Genomic DNA, 17,605 nt, shown 5'->3' on the forward strand with positions numbered 1-17,605 from the left:
GTTTAAGCCCCAACCCCATCCCCCTTCCCTTACCTTGATAAACTTCAAAAACTGCCCTGAAAATGGGATTGGAGCCTATATTCATTTGGTCATTTTTATCCTTATATTAAAGCGCACATCAAATTAGGGACTTGGCAAACATAGGTGTAAAATTAGTCTGATTATTTCATGAGTCTCTCCAAGTGGCAAGCAGTTTCGTACCTTTTTTCTACCTTTCTTTGAAAATGTTCCTGCGCTACCTAGGAGAGGTCTTCAGAATAACACTCATGAGATAACACATAGAGAGAGAGAGAGAAGAAACGTTTGGAGCAAATGTGTATCAAGCATTTGGGAATACTTGTCCTATGCTCATTAAGCTTTCATGTCTTTGTGTGTGTGTGTGAGGACGATCAGCCCTGAGCTCACATCCATGCCAATCCTCCTCTTTTTGCTGAGGAAGACCAGCCCTGAGCTAATATCTGTGCCAATCCTCCTCCCTTTCTTTTTCCCCCTTTTCTCCCCAAAGCCCCAGTAGATAGTTGTACGTCATAGTTGCACATCCCTCTGGTTGCTGTATGTGGGACGCGGCCTCAGCATGGCCGGACATGGGGTGCGTCAGTGCACACCCAGGATCTGAACCCGGGCCACCAAGAGCGGAGCACGTGCACTTAACTGCTAAGCCATGGGGCTGGCCCCTAAGCTTTCATTTCTAGGTGGATTACTTTGTCATGTGTAAATCAAGATGGGTTTGTGTTTGATTTCACATGGCCTAAACAAGCCCTTGCTCTATATCCAAATCTACAATGATTCCTTTTTATTCCCCTCCTTAAATTTCTCCCCGGAAGTCCTTTCCTCCTTCCCCTTAAATGTCTCTCCCATAACCAAGGGCGGTGGGGGAAGGGCCTGCAGATTCAATGTAGAAAAATGCCTCTGACCATGAAGCCAGATGCCAACTATGTCTACCCGAGGACAATTACCCCACTTCTCCTGATTCATTTTCTGCGTTTATGGTCTTATATGTCTCATTAGATTATAAGCCCACGGGGAGAATTTGTGCGTTTAGGATCTGTTCAGCAAGTAGTATATTACAAATGCTGAAAAGATGCTTATCTTTAGAAATATGCAATGATGTAAAGTAATAATTGTCATGGAGGAAAAGAACCGACCTATTTATTGTTGAAATTATCTGCAGTTCCAGGTCTAAAAGAGATAAAAGTGTTTTATTCAACATATTAACCTCCAGAAAACTCCCCAGGCTAATGGAAGGGGTCTTGGCTGGCAATCAGAAAACCAGGGTCCAGTCCTAATTCTTCCACCAACTCATCCGATGAAATTGGACCAGTTTACCCGTTTGTAGGAGTTCATGAAATAAGCATACTAACCCCTTCCTACTGTCCTCATAGGGATTTCTAAGTATCCAGTGAAGTGAACTATGTGAAAGTGCATTCAATAGTTTAAAACAATAATTGATTGTCATGGCTATTGTTATTGTTACGTGATTTGCTTTGCAGTGATTTCCAGTTCACCATAGTGAAATAACACACGCACTTCCCTTTCCTCCCTAAAATCACACCAAACTCAGAATAATAAATATTTAACAGATACAAAGCCACAAAGCATAAAGACAAAGAAACAGCAGGGGATGAGAAATATCAACAAATGTTTGGAAGATGTAAAGCTAATCAAGGAACCAGTGAGGAGAAAGTTGAGGCTAGAGACACAATCATCTCATACCCCCAGACTAGGAAAGGCTCAGGAACGACGGACATCAGTTATCTCACGAGGGGTGAGTGGGGTGGGGGCTCGACTAAGGGCATTAGTTGGAAGTCTGAGGAGCAGGAGCAGTCAGACCTCCTGCAGTCCTTTCTTCTATGTGCAGAGACGCTCCTGTTTCATGGAAACAGGCACACTATAGAGAAAGAAAGAGACGCCGGACAGAAATCAAGAGAGTTAAGTGTCTAAAGATGTAAATACTGAACAGTGAAATGGCCCCTTCTTCTGCTCCACCCCAAAAATTCCTGACCACCTGAAACATACCATGAAGATGAGCAGGAGACAAGCCTTGCCCTGCCTATGCACTCATCAGTGATTTAGAAATATGGCAGTAAATACCAGGAGAACAGCTACAAACAGTAAAAGTGGTTGCCCAGCAGAGCTGGAAATGCCTATATTGACAGCAAAACCCTTGAAATACTAAATCACTTATATGTATTACTTTGAAAAAAATTCAAATAATTTTTTAAAGATTTACCTTTCAAAGAAACCAGAGTATAGACTAATAGAGTATAGTAAAGTGGGGTTGATATATACCCCACTTTTGATTTTATTAGCTAAACCAGATTAAATTTAATAGATGGAAACTATAATAAAATTTATACAAAATGGCATACGCAACCTATAATTTTTTTTAGGCTGAGTCAACCCAGTCAGGGCAGAATCACGTGTGCTTGATTGCGTTCACTTGATAGTTTATCGCTGTGGAAAGGGCGTCTTGGAGACAGGGCCGCGGGTATTCTGGGGTCCATCCACTGATACTTTCTCAGGTGGCCCTGGCGCCAGCTGCCTGACCTGCCTTGTTTGCAGGCAGAGAACCTGCCTACTAACTTTTCTCCCTTCCTCTGGCCTCTCCTCCTTCTGATTCATTGCTACCTGAGCACTATTGCTGAAATGTGGGTCTGATCGAGTCATCCTTCCTCTGTAAATGCTTCACTGGTCCCACAAAGACTTCACAATGAAACCTAGTCCCTTCCACCCACCCAGCCTCATCTCCCAAGCCTCCCCACCCACTGTGCCCACCGAACAGAGAACTACCCACCCTCCCCTAAACTTTCCATGCCTCCCTATCTCACATATTCTCTTCCCCCTCCCTGCGAAGTTCTGTCCTGTCTTTCCTGGCAAAGCCTCACTCCTTTAAAAAAGCAGCTTGAAAATCATCATCCAGTCTCAACCCAACAAGGCAAATTACTTGCGCATTATTCTGTACTCCCTATGTTTATACCCTGTGTTGCAATTATTTGCTTCAATATCTGTCTCCCCTACTAGACTAGGAGTTCCCAAGAGCAGAGATTAGGTTTAATCATCCTTGTGTCCTCAGGACCAACCAAAGTCCCAGACACACAGTCAGCCCTCAAGGAGAGTTGGTCAAGTGAATCAGTAAGGAATGAATTAATCTCACATTAATTTGGGCCTTGGCACATCTTATGTTTGAATGTCTATATAATGCTAATGTGAGAAAATCTGATTTACATTCCCCTAGTTGGCTAACAGCTAAGCTCCCAGGGCATGAGATCTAAGTACCACCCCAAACATAGGAACCATATCAAGGCTCTACTCCCCTTAGAGATAAAAAAGATGAAAAGAAACAAGGTGGTGAAGCTGGTGTATTTAACACTTGGAGCAGATCATTTCTTAATACCCCTCTCTTCCATACAGTACAATTATTTTCTGTAATAGCTATTATTTTCTTGAAGTGTTCTCTAGTTTTAAAAAATTACCAATTTAAAATGAAGAAGAAATCTTAACTTTAATTTTCATGATAGTATCAAAATTCAGTAAAATGTTTCATGCATGAACTAAAAGGTGCACTTACCGAAGAAAAATATTACACCTTGCAGTTCACATTCAGTTTCACTTTTTAAAATATTAAACACAAGCAAAAACTCCAGAAGGTCACAAAGAATGACAGAATGGAAGTAACTCCAGCTCCTTTTCTTCATCTTTACAATCCTGTGCTATCATTGTTAATTTCTAACCTACTGTTTAAAGCAGGAATAGGAACTACCACTGGGCTGAGAGATAGAAACTGCACTCCAAGGGAGCTCAAACGATTCTGAACCCTAATGAACTTACTCTCCAAACCAATGCCTGTAGCTGACTCGCCTGTGTCAGGGCCCACTGTATAAGTGGGGCTTCTCCAAATTAACTTCCATGGAGAATGCAATTTTTATTAAAGGAGAGGTGATAAAAACATGTTCAGTTGGAAGCTTAGATATATATTCATAAAACTCAACAGTAACCACAGCAATTATTTAGTACTTAGACAACAAAATATTTTATTTTGGGGGGACAGTATTTTACCTACGGCGTTGTTTAAAATTGCTAGAGGAAACTAACAATGAAAAGCACACCAATTCATAGTCAGTTTTATTATTGGTTTTAAATTCTCTTATAAGCAATACATCCCTTTATTGCCTGCTCCCAGGAAGACAATAGGAAGTATCTCCTTCCTCCTTCCTCCATCGTATTATGACCTCTCGTCACTGCCTTCTAAGAGGTGAAGAGCAGGTATAGGGCAGGGAGAGCACAGCCAGAGTAGCCTGGCCTGAGGTGTCAGAGATGAGTTTCGGCAGCCTTCCAAATTAGTCTGACAGCCTCGGCATTGAGACCTCAGCCATCTACCAGTGGTGATCAGCCACGTGCCTCTTGCTGCGTGGGCCTTGGACAAACTACAAAGAAAGCCAACTCTATCATCCTCCTACTTCCTTGGTCCCCTACTGTATTAGTTTGCTAGGGTTGCCATAATAAAATACCACAGACTGGGTGGCTTAAACAACAGAAATTTATTTTCTCACAGTTCTGGATACTAGAAGTCCAAGATCAAGATGTCAGCAGGGTTGATTCCTCTGAGGTTTCTCTCCTTGGCTTGTAGAGGATGGTTTTCTCCTTCTGTCTTTAGGTGCTCTTCCCTCTGTGCATGTCTGTGTCCTAACTTCCGCTTCTTATAAGGACACAAGTCATATTGGATTAGGGTCGATCTATGTAACATCATTTTACCTTAATTACCTCTCTAAAGGCCCTATCTCCAAATACAGTCACATTTCAAGGTACTTGGGGTTAAGACTTCTCTATATGAATTGTGGGGGGACAATTCAGCCCATCACACCTACTCTCTGACTCCAAGGCACTCGACCCAACACCTCTTCTTTGTTCCATGTCCAAAGCTCACCATCCACTTTTCACACCTGGATCATCTCAGTCACCTGCCTTCCATTTCGCAAACTCATGTTTTATGTCTCTTATCCCCCTTTCTTGATTACATGATATTTAGAATTCAAGGCTTTTGCTCTCCCAGAATAAATAGCATTTTAGAGAAGTTGAAAAACTAAAATGACACTCTAATTAAATTAGTAGCACATGGAGTTAATGGAGGTGGAGGTGAGAAGCATCCGTCTGCTTTTTGCCCCTTCTACCTCATCTCACGCCATCCCCTTGCTGCCCATCCCATCTCCCAACAAGCACACAGAGTTTTCAGAATTAAAATACGTAGTGTTCTTTCAATACGACATCTCCTCTTCCCCTTCCCACTCAAAGCCTACCTCACCGCTCACCTAGGCAGTGGACACTGAGTTCAGTAAAACATGGAAGGTCGCTCTTGGAGAGAGAGACTAGGATCATTAAAAAAATCACATTGCAAAATGCAAGTTCCCATGTTTGTAAGTTCTCTTAGATATTATGCTTCAAAAGCTACAGTTTGACCCTAAGCACATTGGAATTTGTGTAATAGCATCTCTGCATAGCCAGCCTCTGCTGTGGCATATAGTACCTAGGAAAATCATGCCCTTTCACTTTTTTTAATATGTAATTAGCAAATCGTAGGGACAGAAAAGTTAGGATTGCATCAAAAAAGAGAAGATATTCCCAAATGAGCATTGTTATATGCCACAAGTTGTATTTTACCTATCATCCTTGTTGTTATCTAAAAAACTATCTGAAAAGCATATTAAAATACTGAAAAACAAAGGGAGTAGACATGTTGAATGCTTGTTGGTACTGTAAACCATAGCTTCCACAATTGCATACAGAGGTTTCTTCTTAAGCTTCTTGAGGAAATGGATTGAGACTTTCAACCCCACCAGAAACCTTAAACAAAACGAAGCGCTCTATAGCTATGTTGAACTGAACTAAATTGAATTGAATGAGTATTTATTTGCAGGCCTATAAACACATAAATAGCTTATTGATTTTCACCAGTGAAGTCAGCAATAGAAAGAGGATCAGAACAGATATTTCCATGTGACTATTTCAAATACTAAAATGCTCCAAATTTCTGAGTTTAAATAACACTTTCTACATTTCAAAAGTAGGAAATTTAAATACAGCGGAGTTTTTTTTTTATCTGTTATTATATCTGTTACCGTTATTCCTAAATTCCTCTCAACACTCAAGCTTGATCTGTTCCACATTTAATTATGCTTATTGCTCCCAAAGTCATCTGTGTTTAAGAAAAACATTAAATACACAATTTAGAGAAGAAGAAAAACATGACATTCAGTATTGTCTTACTTTCAGAAAATAATTCTGTATGCATGTAGAGCTTACTATGAACTAGGGAATAATTTAACTTTATGACCCTCATACTCAGTTGTTAATTACTTTTTCGTCGTCCTCAATATATTTCTATTGCATCAATGGGAAACTGTAGTAGTCCTCCAGTGACCAAAATTATACATATCAATTGTTATGAATATTAGTTAAAAGCTTTGCGTCTTCATGGAAAACTACTTCCAACTTCAAAGGCCTTGAGTTTCGGGGCTATAAAAAATTTACTTCTGTTAAAATTTTTAATCAGTAAGATTATGGGTTCTTTTGTTGTTGTTGTTGTTCAACTTCTGGAAAGACAAGTCTTTTTTTTTTTTTCCCTTTTTCTGCCCAAATCCCCAGTAGATAGTTGCATGTCACAGTTGCAAATCCTTCTAGTTGCTGTATGTGGGACGCCTCCCCAGCATGGCTGGACAAGTGGCACGTGGGTGCACGACCGGGATCCGAACCCTGGCTGCCAGTAGCGGCACGCACTTAACCGCTAAGCCAGGGGGCTGGCCCCCATGGAAAGACAAATCTTTTTAAATGAGGTAATTGATCGACAACATTTTGTCTGTGAAAGAGCCTATTTCAAAAGAAAATAAATGTTCCATTTCTGACTTATGAAAAAATATATATTACATAAAGAAAGCTGTTTAGTTATTGAGGCTTTTAACAACAGAGTGAGCAGAAGCTGGGAGAATCAATCAACCATGTTTGTTGTGTGTCCAAACCCATAGTGGCAGAGAACAGCGTGGAGGTTATGAAGAATTTTCATCATCTTGTACACACAGTACTTAGAGAAAGAGTTCCAGTGTCTACACATATGTGTCCACATATACAAGCATATTTGGTAAAAGATTAAGTGTGTGGAAGGGAAGACATCAACTTCTATTCTTATGAGGCTTTGTTCTTCTCTCTTATTTCCTTCTTTGTCCTTTGAGAAAACAACAGGCAACCAGAGAGTATGAGAAGAACAGGATTGAAGGCAGATTGTGCCTGAATATTGTGCAAAACAGTCATTCTTAATCTCGGTTTTGCTACCTCCTGGAATAAATTTAGCTATGCCAACAGTATAACAAAATATGTACAAAGTTATCAAAGCAAAATTAATTTAAAGTCTTTTCATTTAAAATATGTGCATGTCATTTATCTTTGCCAAGAAGAGGGTCTTGGATTGGAGAATAATTGCAAATGTCGTTGTTTTTCACAAGTAGAATATTATAAAATTTTTTGTAAAAGAAAGTCAAGGGAAAGAAATCAACAATTACTAGTAGCTAGGACACACCAGTGACTCTTCAAAGTATATTATGTATGTCTTAAAGGTGTCACCCAGATACCTACTGAAACAGCCTGTCCCAATTCTCCATGGGTTTCTGAGCACTCTTTCTCTTGGGTTCTGTTCTCAGAGTGCATGCTCCTGATATTAGCCTCTCTCAATTCTCACTTGTGGCCCCCATTTCCTCTGGCCTCTGCAGAAGTGAGGTCTAGCATCCATCCCCTTCCCTAAGCCCACTGCATACACCATTTAAAATAGAGAAGACTTTACTGAAGGTTGGAGAGATCAGAGGAAATTATATCACAAAATAACAACAAAACAAAAATTAATATTTGGCTTTTCTGTTCTTAAGACATTTCTCAGCAGACAATAACAAGTATTGACAAGGATGTGGAGAAGTTGGAACTGTCATACATTGCTCGTGGTAATGGAAAATGGTTCAGCCACTTTGGAAAACAGTTTGGCAGCTCCTCAAAATGTTAAATATAGAGTTACTATATGACACAGCAATTCCATTCCTAGTTATATTGCCAAGAGAAATGAAATTGTATCTCCTGTTAAAGAAAAAAATTATTCTGACACTTGTTAAAACTGTAAGGAAGACTTTACTCAGGACTATTGTAATAGGTGCCAAGACTATCGCAATAGGGGAGAAAGATCGGGCTCAACTCTGAATACAACAGACAACTGGGAATTTACAGCCAATGAGCAGAGTAAGGGGGTCAGTGGATGGATAATTATGAAGAAGAGACATCAAGAGTTGAGGGATTCTTGCTAAACTAACTTAACGGGATTCTGGCTGAAGGCAGAAGCATCAAAAGTGGGGTTGAGGAATTTGATCAGATACCAGGGATCGTCAGAGACTGAGGGTGGGAGAAATTCTTGCTAAACTGACTTAGCAGGATACTTGCTAAAACTGGGCTATGCAGGCCTGGCTAGGACAGGGCCAAGGTCAAGGCCTTTGAGAAGAGGGCTCAGAGGAGCCTGACTGAAGTTTTGTCAAGGAGAGAGTTTTCGTCATTGCACACAAAAACTGTACATGAATGTTTACAGCAGCATTATCCATTATAGCCAAAAAGTATAAAAAAATGAAATGTCCATCAACTGATGAATGGATGAATAAAATATAATTTATTCATGCAATGCAATATTATTCCACAATAAAAAAGAATGAAGTATTGATACATGCTACAACAGGGGTGAACCTTGAAACATTATGCTAAGTGAGAGAAGCCAGTCACACAAGGCCACATATTCTGATTCCATTTATGCGAGACGTGCAGAAAAGGAAAATCCATAAAAACAAAAACTCAATTAGTGGTTGCCAGGGACAGGGGGAAGGGAGAATGGGGAGTGACAGGTAATGGGTACAGGGTTTCCTTTGAGGGTAACGAAAATGTTCTAAAATTACACAGTAGTGATGGTTGCATAACACTATAAATATACTAAAAACACGGAATTGCATGCTTTAAAAGAGTGAATTTTATGGTATGTGGATTATATCTCAATCTCAGTTCTCTTTATCAATTTACTCTGATAACAAAATGAGCATCCTGCTGGAACCTCACCCTTCCTTACACCCCAACAGTCACTGACAGTTCCCTCTTTTAAAAAGAGGAAATGACTACCATCAGATTTGAATTCTAAACTTTGTGGGTTTTTTAACTCAATAACAAAATTACATACTAAAATGAAGGGTGTCTATTGTAGTTTGAAGGCATGCACTTCCAATAAGTTTATCTCGAATTTTTAAAAAATTCAAAACAGGAAAGATAAGAGAATTAGGTAATAGCTGAAAGAGTGCTTAATACTTCTAATAATAAATATAACCAAAGAACACAATAACAGTTCATTCGAAACAGAACAACTATAGTCTTAAGCCACTATGATTAAATCTCAATTATTTAACTCCTTTCAATATTTATGGCCATTCATATTATTTTGATTAAATATGAAATGTGTAAACAATGACTACACGGAGGGAGAAAAAATATGATATGCAAATCAAATGGAGCATGACATGGCTATGCCATAAATTAACTTATCTGACTACATACAATCAGCCACAAAGTGCTTCTTTCAATGAAATAACAATGAATCCAGGTGTCCAGTTAGACTGCTGGCATGTTGAAACTACAACCACCCAATATGCATGGCTTTAGATAACTGCTAATCTGAACCCTGACTCTTGTTGCACGTAGTTTGAAGACTTCAGATGATGCTGGGCCAAAGGCAGGCAAATCAAATGGATACTGGGGTCAGTTAACTCAGAGAAATGGTGCTGAAGGTAGCCAATAATGGTATATAACTTTATGGAAAGGTCAAATATAGAAGTTTCCCATCAATTATTTCCTTGCTTTACCAAAAAATAGAATATCTGCAAACAGAATCAATCTAGAAATATCACTTAGGATTGCATTCCACTGCAAATAACAGAAAACGCTGCGACAGTAACTTAAACTTTATCTTAAGATAGAGGTCTCTACATCTAGAGGCCAGGAGTAAACAGTCCAGGGCTGATAAAGTGGCTCAATGATGTCATCAGAGACCAAGATCATCCATCTTTCTACTCTACCATCCTAGCATGTGGGCCTTTGTTCTCAGGCTTGTTGCCTCATGGTTGCAAAATGGCTACTGCACCTCCAGGCATCACATCCAAGCTCCAGACAAGAAGAAGAAAATAAGGAGTAAAGCAGGAAAGAAATGCAAAACTTTCCATGAAATCTCTAACAGGTTTCTTGTACCTAATGAGCTTATACCTCATTAGTCAATCATGCCAATAGGTATCCCTTGATGTAAAGTAATCTGGGAGAGTGAATTTAAAAAAAAAATGAAGGTCCTCAAGAAAGAAGGGTAGAATGGATATTGGGTAGGCAACTAGCCTTGGGTTTTACAAATATACTCTCACTGGTTTGCAAGTTCTTTGTAAAAACTTTAAATTTGGGGGGGTTTTCATATTGATTATAATATTAGTATAATTTAAATATTGAGCTAGATGGCCATCTTATAGTTTTTTGAGACAAAAATACTTTGTGATTTTGTTGTCCATGTTTAAGTCTATATGTATGATAAAACTGATGCCAAATACCATTACTTTAATTGTCATGGGCTAACGATAAAAGTAAAAAAACAGGAGACAGACAATATATAAATGACATGCTTTGACAAAGTAAAGATCAAGTGACATCACGACATGCTGTCCTGTTAGAAAAACTAGATAAAACAGTCTGCAACATCGTTAGACCAGACTTTGTCTTTGGCCCGTCTCTGGAAAATGTGTACTTCCAGGCAATGACAGGGAGGGATTTGGAACAGTTTCTTTATTGCTTTTGGTGTTTGCAATCTAGGTAGTGAGAAGAGCCATGCATTTAGAGCAGTACCAGCCCCTTAATTTCAACGTTTCATTTACAAATGTGTGTGTTACTATTCCAAAAACATAAAAACCCAGAAGCTTTAAGAAAGAAAGTAAAGAAAAAAACTGGGCATATGCACATTACTATGTCTAGCAAAAACTAGTTTCTTCTGTAGCTTTTTAATTTAGTCTCGTGGTTGCTTTTCAGAAAAAAATAAAAATAAAACACTCACTGGAACTATCAACCATAGTTAAAAAAAAAAAAAAGCACCAACTTTAAAGTCGCTTCAGAACTGGCTGAGAAATTTGATGAGCTTCCATCTTGCTGTCCAAGAAGTATGGCATGGTGCTGTTTCTGAGCTCTTGCCCAGTTTCAAAGCATCTTTCCCTTCCATGGTAAACAGAACTGGTACAGGCGTCGGTGCCAAGTGTTTTATCACTCTGACCAAGATAGCTTGTGGAATCGAACTAACCCCGTCAACCTGCCTGGATTACAAACAACCACATAACAATGGATGATGGAGTCTCCAAAAGACGTATCATGGTGGCTCCAATTTAAAAAATCCAGGAGAAGAAGGGCTTTTTTTCATTCCCTCTCTTTGGAGAAAGCCATTCTTTGAAAGCTCTACAGCCTCCTGGAGCAGCTTCCGTAGGTTTTGACCACTCTCCTCGTCTATTTAAAGCCCCTAAAAATGAAAAATGCCATTATATGAGTAACTAGCCAGAAGGACCATGACGAGTACCAGGCTTCAAAATGAACTTGAAATGGCAGATTTTTCCGTCTAAGGGTCATCTACTTAATGAGCCCAAACCCATGTTCAAAATCCCTCCAAGCCAATCAGACTTTTCTTTCTATTTGAGTTCTATCTTAAGCTTTTCCTTGGATAAATGGCTGTGAGTTGTGCCCCATCACACACTTGGCTGGTGTGCAGCCTGCCCCTTGCCGGCTGTCTCTGCCTTGCCCTTCTTCACCCTACCCCCGAGTCTCCTGCCACATTAAGGAAACTACCCAAAGCCCCTTAGAAGCTTTAAATACTCAACCATCATTAAAATTTCATACAGATAGTATGAGTGAAAGATGTTGACCAACACAACCACTATTTTAATTCCTGGTGGAGCTGGGCTTCTAGCTGAGAGTTTTAGTTCTTCTGGGGTCCCAGAATATACACAATATAACTGTGAGTGGCTCTTTTTAAAATCCCATTTCCTTTATTCCTTTTATTTTTCAGACTTTTCATACCAAAACTGATCTAAATCCTCTCTTTCTCTTTCTCATCCTCAATTTCCTACCCAAACTCTCCCAGAGGCTCCAAAGACTCCTTTATTCTCTCTCTCCCTGTTCCTTCTGCCCTCCTCCCCTTTTCCTTCTGGCTTGAACCAGTCTGAGCCTTCTCCAATGCAAATCCCCCATGTCAGAATCTTCTTTCCCTTCGCCCAGCAGATTAACTCAGTCTATATATTGGAAGGTAACGTGTGGGTAATACCAAACAGGTATCGCCAAAGTTTACCTGAGGATAGTGGAGGGAAGAAAGGCATTTATAGTGAAATTTCATTAAATCTTTGTTCACATATGGCTTTGTAATACCATCTGGCCTCAACTGATCCAAATGCATCTTTTCTGTAAGAAGGCTACCTCTCGTCTTTATTCACCAGCCAGCATAATTAAAGTCGTAATTTGTAGTTAGTGCTGTCAACTCGATTCCGACTCCTAGCAACCCTGTGTACAGCAGAGCTGAACCCTGTCCAGTCTTTCTGCACCATCCTCTCCGCTTCCAGCGCTCTATCAGACAGTGCTCTGCTGCTATGCATAGGGTTTTCACAGCCAATTTTTTCAGAGGTGGGTGGCCAGGTCCTTATTCCTAGTCTGTCTTAGTCTGGAAGCTCTGCTGAAACCTGTCCAGCATGGGTGACCCTGCTGGTATTTGAAATACCAAAGGCATAGCTCTCAGCATCACAGCAAGAGGCAGCCACCACAATCTGACAATGGAGAGACGGGTGGTGTGACTCCCTGACCTGGATATGAAGCTGGCAGCAGTGGCGAAAGCTCCGAATCTTAACCACTAGACCATCAAAAGTCATAACACTCACTGCCAATTGGCTCGTCAATACCATCAGGTACTGAAATAGCAGGACTTGGTAATAAAGTGGTCATTCAGAATATGGCCTGATTCTCTTTTTAGGTTATCATCTAAATAAAAACTCAAAATTTAAAAATTCCTGTGGATAACTCACAAATCCCCAAGATTGCGTGACCAGTCTGAGAGACTGTGAGTCAGATCGTCTCTGAGGTCCCTGTCAGCTCAGACATTCTATGCATCTGAGTGAACTGAGGTGAGTCAACCCAGACAGACTGTTTGACGCCTGAATGCTGCTGTCCACACTCTTAAACCTTAAATCACTTCTTTCTTCATGGACTCTGGGGTTGAATCCAGAGATTAAACGGCTTTCTCAGCAGGAATAACAGGAGATACATCTCACAACTGGCACTTAAGTAAGCCCTGTGGAGTTTAACAATGATGTTTTTAAGGCAATAAGAGGGAGGAATGCCACGTTTATAAGACTTTGTTCATAAGGAGCCGTGGGAAGTAGCCAGCCAGTCAGGCTTCTCCATAGAATTCCCTATAGGCATTGGTGGAGAATCATCCGTCTACACATTGAAATGAGTTCTGGCTGCCCAAGTGCATAGGTCCCACCCACCTGTCCTGGAGCCTGAAATTCACACCATTAATAATTTGATTATTCCATTTCCAATCCTTCCTTGTAAGCAAATACCTTGGGAGGCAGGTTACACTTACACCAAAAAATTAGTTACTTTCTGTCGGCAAGCCCCGTTCATGTTCAGTTGCTTCTCCACCTCACCTGCTGTCTCCTCTCCACTTAGTCTAATCCCATGTACCCTCCGAGGTTCCACTCAAATACCCACCTCCTACTGGAAACTTTTTCCACTGCAGCTTAGAGAGAGCTTCCCTCTTTGCTTACTCCTCACACTTTTAATCATATATTGCTTGTGGTTGTTAACTTTTTTCTCTTTCTCCAGCTAAATCTCAAATATGTTCTAAGATCTTTGAACTCAGAATTTAAGTCATTATTCTTTTGGGGGACGGGGAATTGTCTTGAGCTGAGGGTTAATCACAGCTGTATTTGACACTAGGTCAGAAGACAGAAAAGAAGGAATGGGAGACAGGAGGTGACTGTTTTGATGAGGGAGCAAGAGGGGAGGTCTAGGGCTGGACCGGGGCTGAGTGGTCCTGGTAGCATCCCTACCAGGTGGACAGCATTGCAGGAGGCAACGGGGGGCCCTCCTCACCATCCTGCCTACAGCTTCCCTGGACTTCTAGTTTCCTTCTTCGCTGCAAATTTGGCTGAGAGAAAAACTGAGAGGAAAATGCCAAGGCTGACCCAACATGACAATTTAACTCTACACTGAATTGTCTGGTTTTTTCTTTTTCTTGGCTCAATCAAGATTTGCCATCAAGAACTACACAGGAAAACGTGTCTCCTATCATAGTGCCTGCCTCCCCTTCAAAACAGATGAGCCAGTGACGTCAGCATCATGGCGGTGTGAGCTTTCCCGTGAATTCTTCCCCCACAAAATACAACAAAAGTAACAGCCACAGACCAACAACGGAATCCCAGACAGTCAAAAGCTGGAGCGGAGGGATCCACACTGCCGCACATCTGAGAGCGGAACGTGCTGGGCCCCCGGAGGAAGTGGGGAGAGGTAAGGAGAACTCCGCTCCCTCCCCATCAGATCAGCGATCCGGTCCGCGCGGCTCCCAGAGAGGGGGGAGGGGCGGCCCTCGGCGGGAAACTGTACCTCTTCGGGCTCTCTCAGGCAGTGGGAAACTCCCGCACAGAGGGCTCAGAGGAGCCACAGGGCTACCATCAACATCTGAGCAACCCAGAGAGCGGATAAAGAGGGGCAAACGAGAAGCCTCCCACGTCAGGGACCCAGAGGGCAAAAGAGAGAGCTCCCCCCTCCCCGCAACCCGGAGTCTGCAGCTCGACCAGATCTAGCGGTCCGAGGCAGACCTGAATAAACTGGACTGGACCCGTGGATAGCAGTGGGGAAAAGAAACAAAACAAAACAAAACAAAACTGCGGATCTCAGCAGAAAAACTGGGGCAGAGCGCAGGGGGCTTAGACCACACAGCCCTTTACCACCACACAGTGGCGGCAGGTGGAAATTGCAACCAGAGACTTCCAGGATGAGGAAAATCAAAACCAACACAGGAACCACAATGCAAAAATATATGAAATCACCAGACCAGAAACAAAATGACAAACACCCAGAAATCAACCCCGAAGACACAGAAATCCATAAACTAAATGACAGAGATTTCAAAATAGCTATCATAAAAACACTCAACGAAATACGAGACAACACAGACAAACAATTAAATGAGATTAGGAGTTTCTTCACAAAAGAGATTGAAATCATAAAGAAAAATCTATCAGTGCTGATGGAGATGAAGAACACAATGGAGGAGATAAAGGAGAATCTGGAATCTTTAAAGAACAGAGCTGACAATATGGAGGAAAGAATTAGTACTTTGGAGGATAGGAATACAGATATACTCCAGATGGAAGAAGAGAGAGAACTAAGACTAAAAAGAAATGAAGAAAGACTCTGAGAAATATCGGACTCTATTAGAAAATGTAACATAAGAATTATAGGTATTCCTGAGGGAGAGGAGAGGGAAAGAGGAACAGAGAGCCTATTCAAGGAAATAATAGCTGAAAATTTCCCAAATCTGGGGAAGGAGCAGGAAATACCAGTAAGCGAAGCCAACAGGACGCCTATATATATTAACAGACAAAGGCCTTCACCACGACACCTAGTGGTAAGGCTAGCCAGGGTCAACGACAAAGAAACAATATTAAGGGCAGCTAGACAAAAACAAAAAATAACGTACAAAGGAACTCCCATCAGGCTCTCAGCGGATTTCTCAACAGAAACTTTTCAGGCTAGAAGAGACTGGAATGATATATTCAAAATACTAAAAGACAAAAACTTTCAGCCAAGAATACTCTATCCAGCAAAAATATCCTTCAAATATGATGGAGAAATAGTAACTCTCCCAGATAAACAAAAGCTAAGGGAGTTCATGGCCACGAGACTGCCACTACAAGAAATACTCAAGAAGGCCCTCAGGCCTGAAAACAAGAAGAGAAAGGGAACACAAAGCTTGGAGTAAGGAGAAAAGTAGGTAGACAAAATCAGAGAAATAGTAGATCTTTACCGGAATAGGTTAGCAACCACTTAAATACTAAACTCAAAGATCAAAGGAAGAAATTCACCAAAAATAAATTTAACCTCATCACTGTAAACACACAGCCACAACACAAGATAGAATAAGGTATAACAAGAGCAACTTAGAAGGGGAAGAGGAAAGTGACTGAATTGACTTAGTATAAGGAAATAGGAGGCTATCTGATAATGGACTATCTCATACAGAAGATTTTTCGCCCAAACCTCAAGGTAACCACTAAACAAATAATCAAATTAAAACCACATATGATAAACAAAGAGAAAACTGGAAGATTCATAAGACAGAACAACCAAACTGAATTGGCAGTCCAAAACAAATGGGACAAGAAACAAAGGAAATGCAAAAGAACCAGAAAATAAGTGACAAAACAGCAACATTCAACCCTCATATTTCAATAATTACCCTAAATGTAAAGGGATTGAACTCTCCAATCAAAAGATACAGAGTGGCAGGATGGATTAAAAAGCAAGACCCAACAATATGCTGCCTTCAGGAAACACATCTTAGCACTAAAGACAAGCACAGGCTCAGAGTGAAAGGATGGAAGACAATACTCCAAGCTAATGGCAAACAAAAGAAAGCAGGTGTTGCCATACTCATATCAGACAAAGTAGACTTCAAGATAAAACAGGTTAAGAAAGACAAAGAAGGGAAATATATAATGATAAAAGGGACACTCCATCAAGAAGACGTATCACTTATAAATATATATGCACCCAACATAGGAGCACCAATGTACATAAAGCAACTATTAACAAACCTAAAAGGAGAAATCAACAACAACACAATAATAGTAGGGGATCTTAACACCCCACTTACAGCAATGGATAGATCATCCAGACAAAAAGTTAATAAAGAAATATTAGACTTAAATGAAAAACTGGACGAGATGGACCTAGTAGACATATACAGAGCACTCCACCCAAAAACAGCTGACTACACATTCTTCTCAAGCGCGCATGGAACATTCTCTAGGATAGACCATATGTTGGGAAACAAAGCAAGCCTCAATAAATTTAAGAAGATTGAAATCATAACAAGCATCTTTTCAGACCATAAGGCTATGAAACTGGAAATGAACCAGGAAAAAAAAAACTGGGAAAGTGACAAAAATGTGGAGATTAAACAACATGCTACTGAACAACCAATGGATCATTGATGAAATTAAAGGAGAAATCAAAAACTATCTGGAAACAAACGAAAATGATAACATGCCATATCAAACCATATGGGACGCAGCAAAAGCGGTCCTGAGAGGGAAACTCATAGCGATACAAGCCCACCTTAACAAACAAGAAAAAGCCCTAATAGGCAACCTTAAATTACACCTAACAGAACTAGAAAAAGAAGAACAAACAAAGCCCAAAGCCAGCAGAAGGAGAGAAATAATAAAAATCAGAGCAGAAATAAATGATATTGAGACCA

The sequence above is a fragment of the Diceros bicornis genome, chromosome 11 (assembly GCF_020826845.1).
Source record: "Diceros bicornis minor isolate mBicDic1 chromosome 11, mDicBic1.mat.cur, whole genome shotgun sequence".
NCBI lineage: Eukaryota > Metazoa > Chordata > Mammalia > Perissodactyla > Rhinocerotidae > Diceros > Diceros bicornis.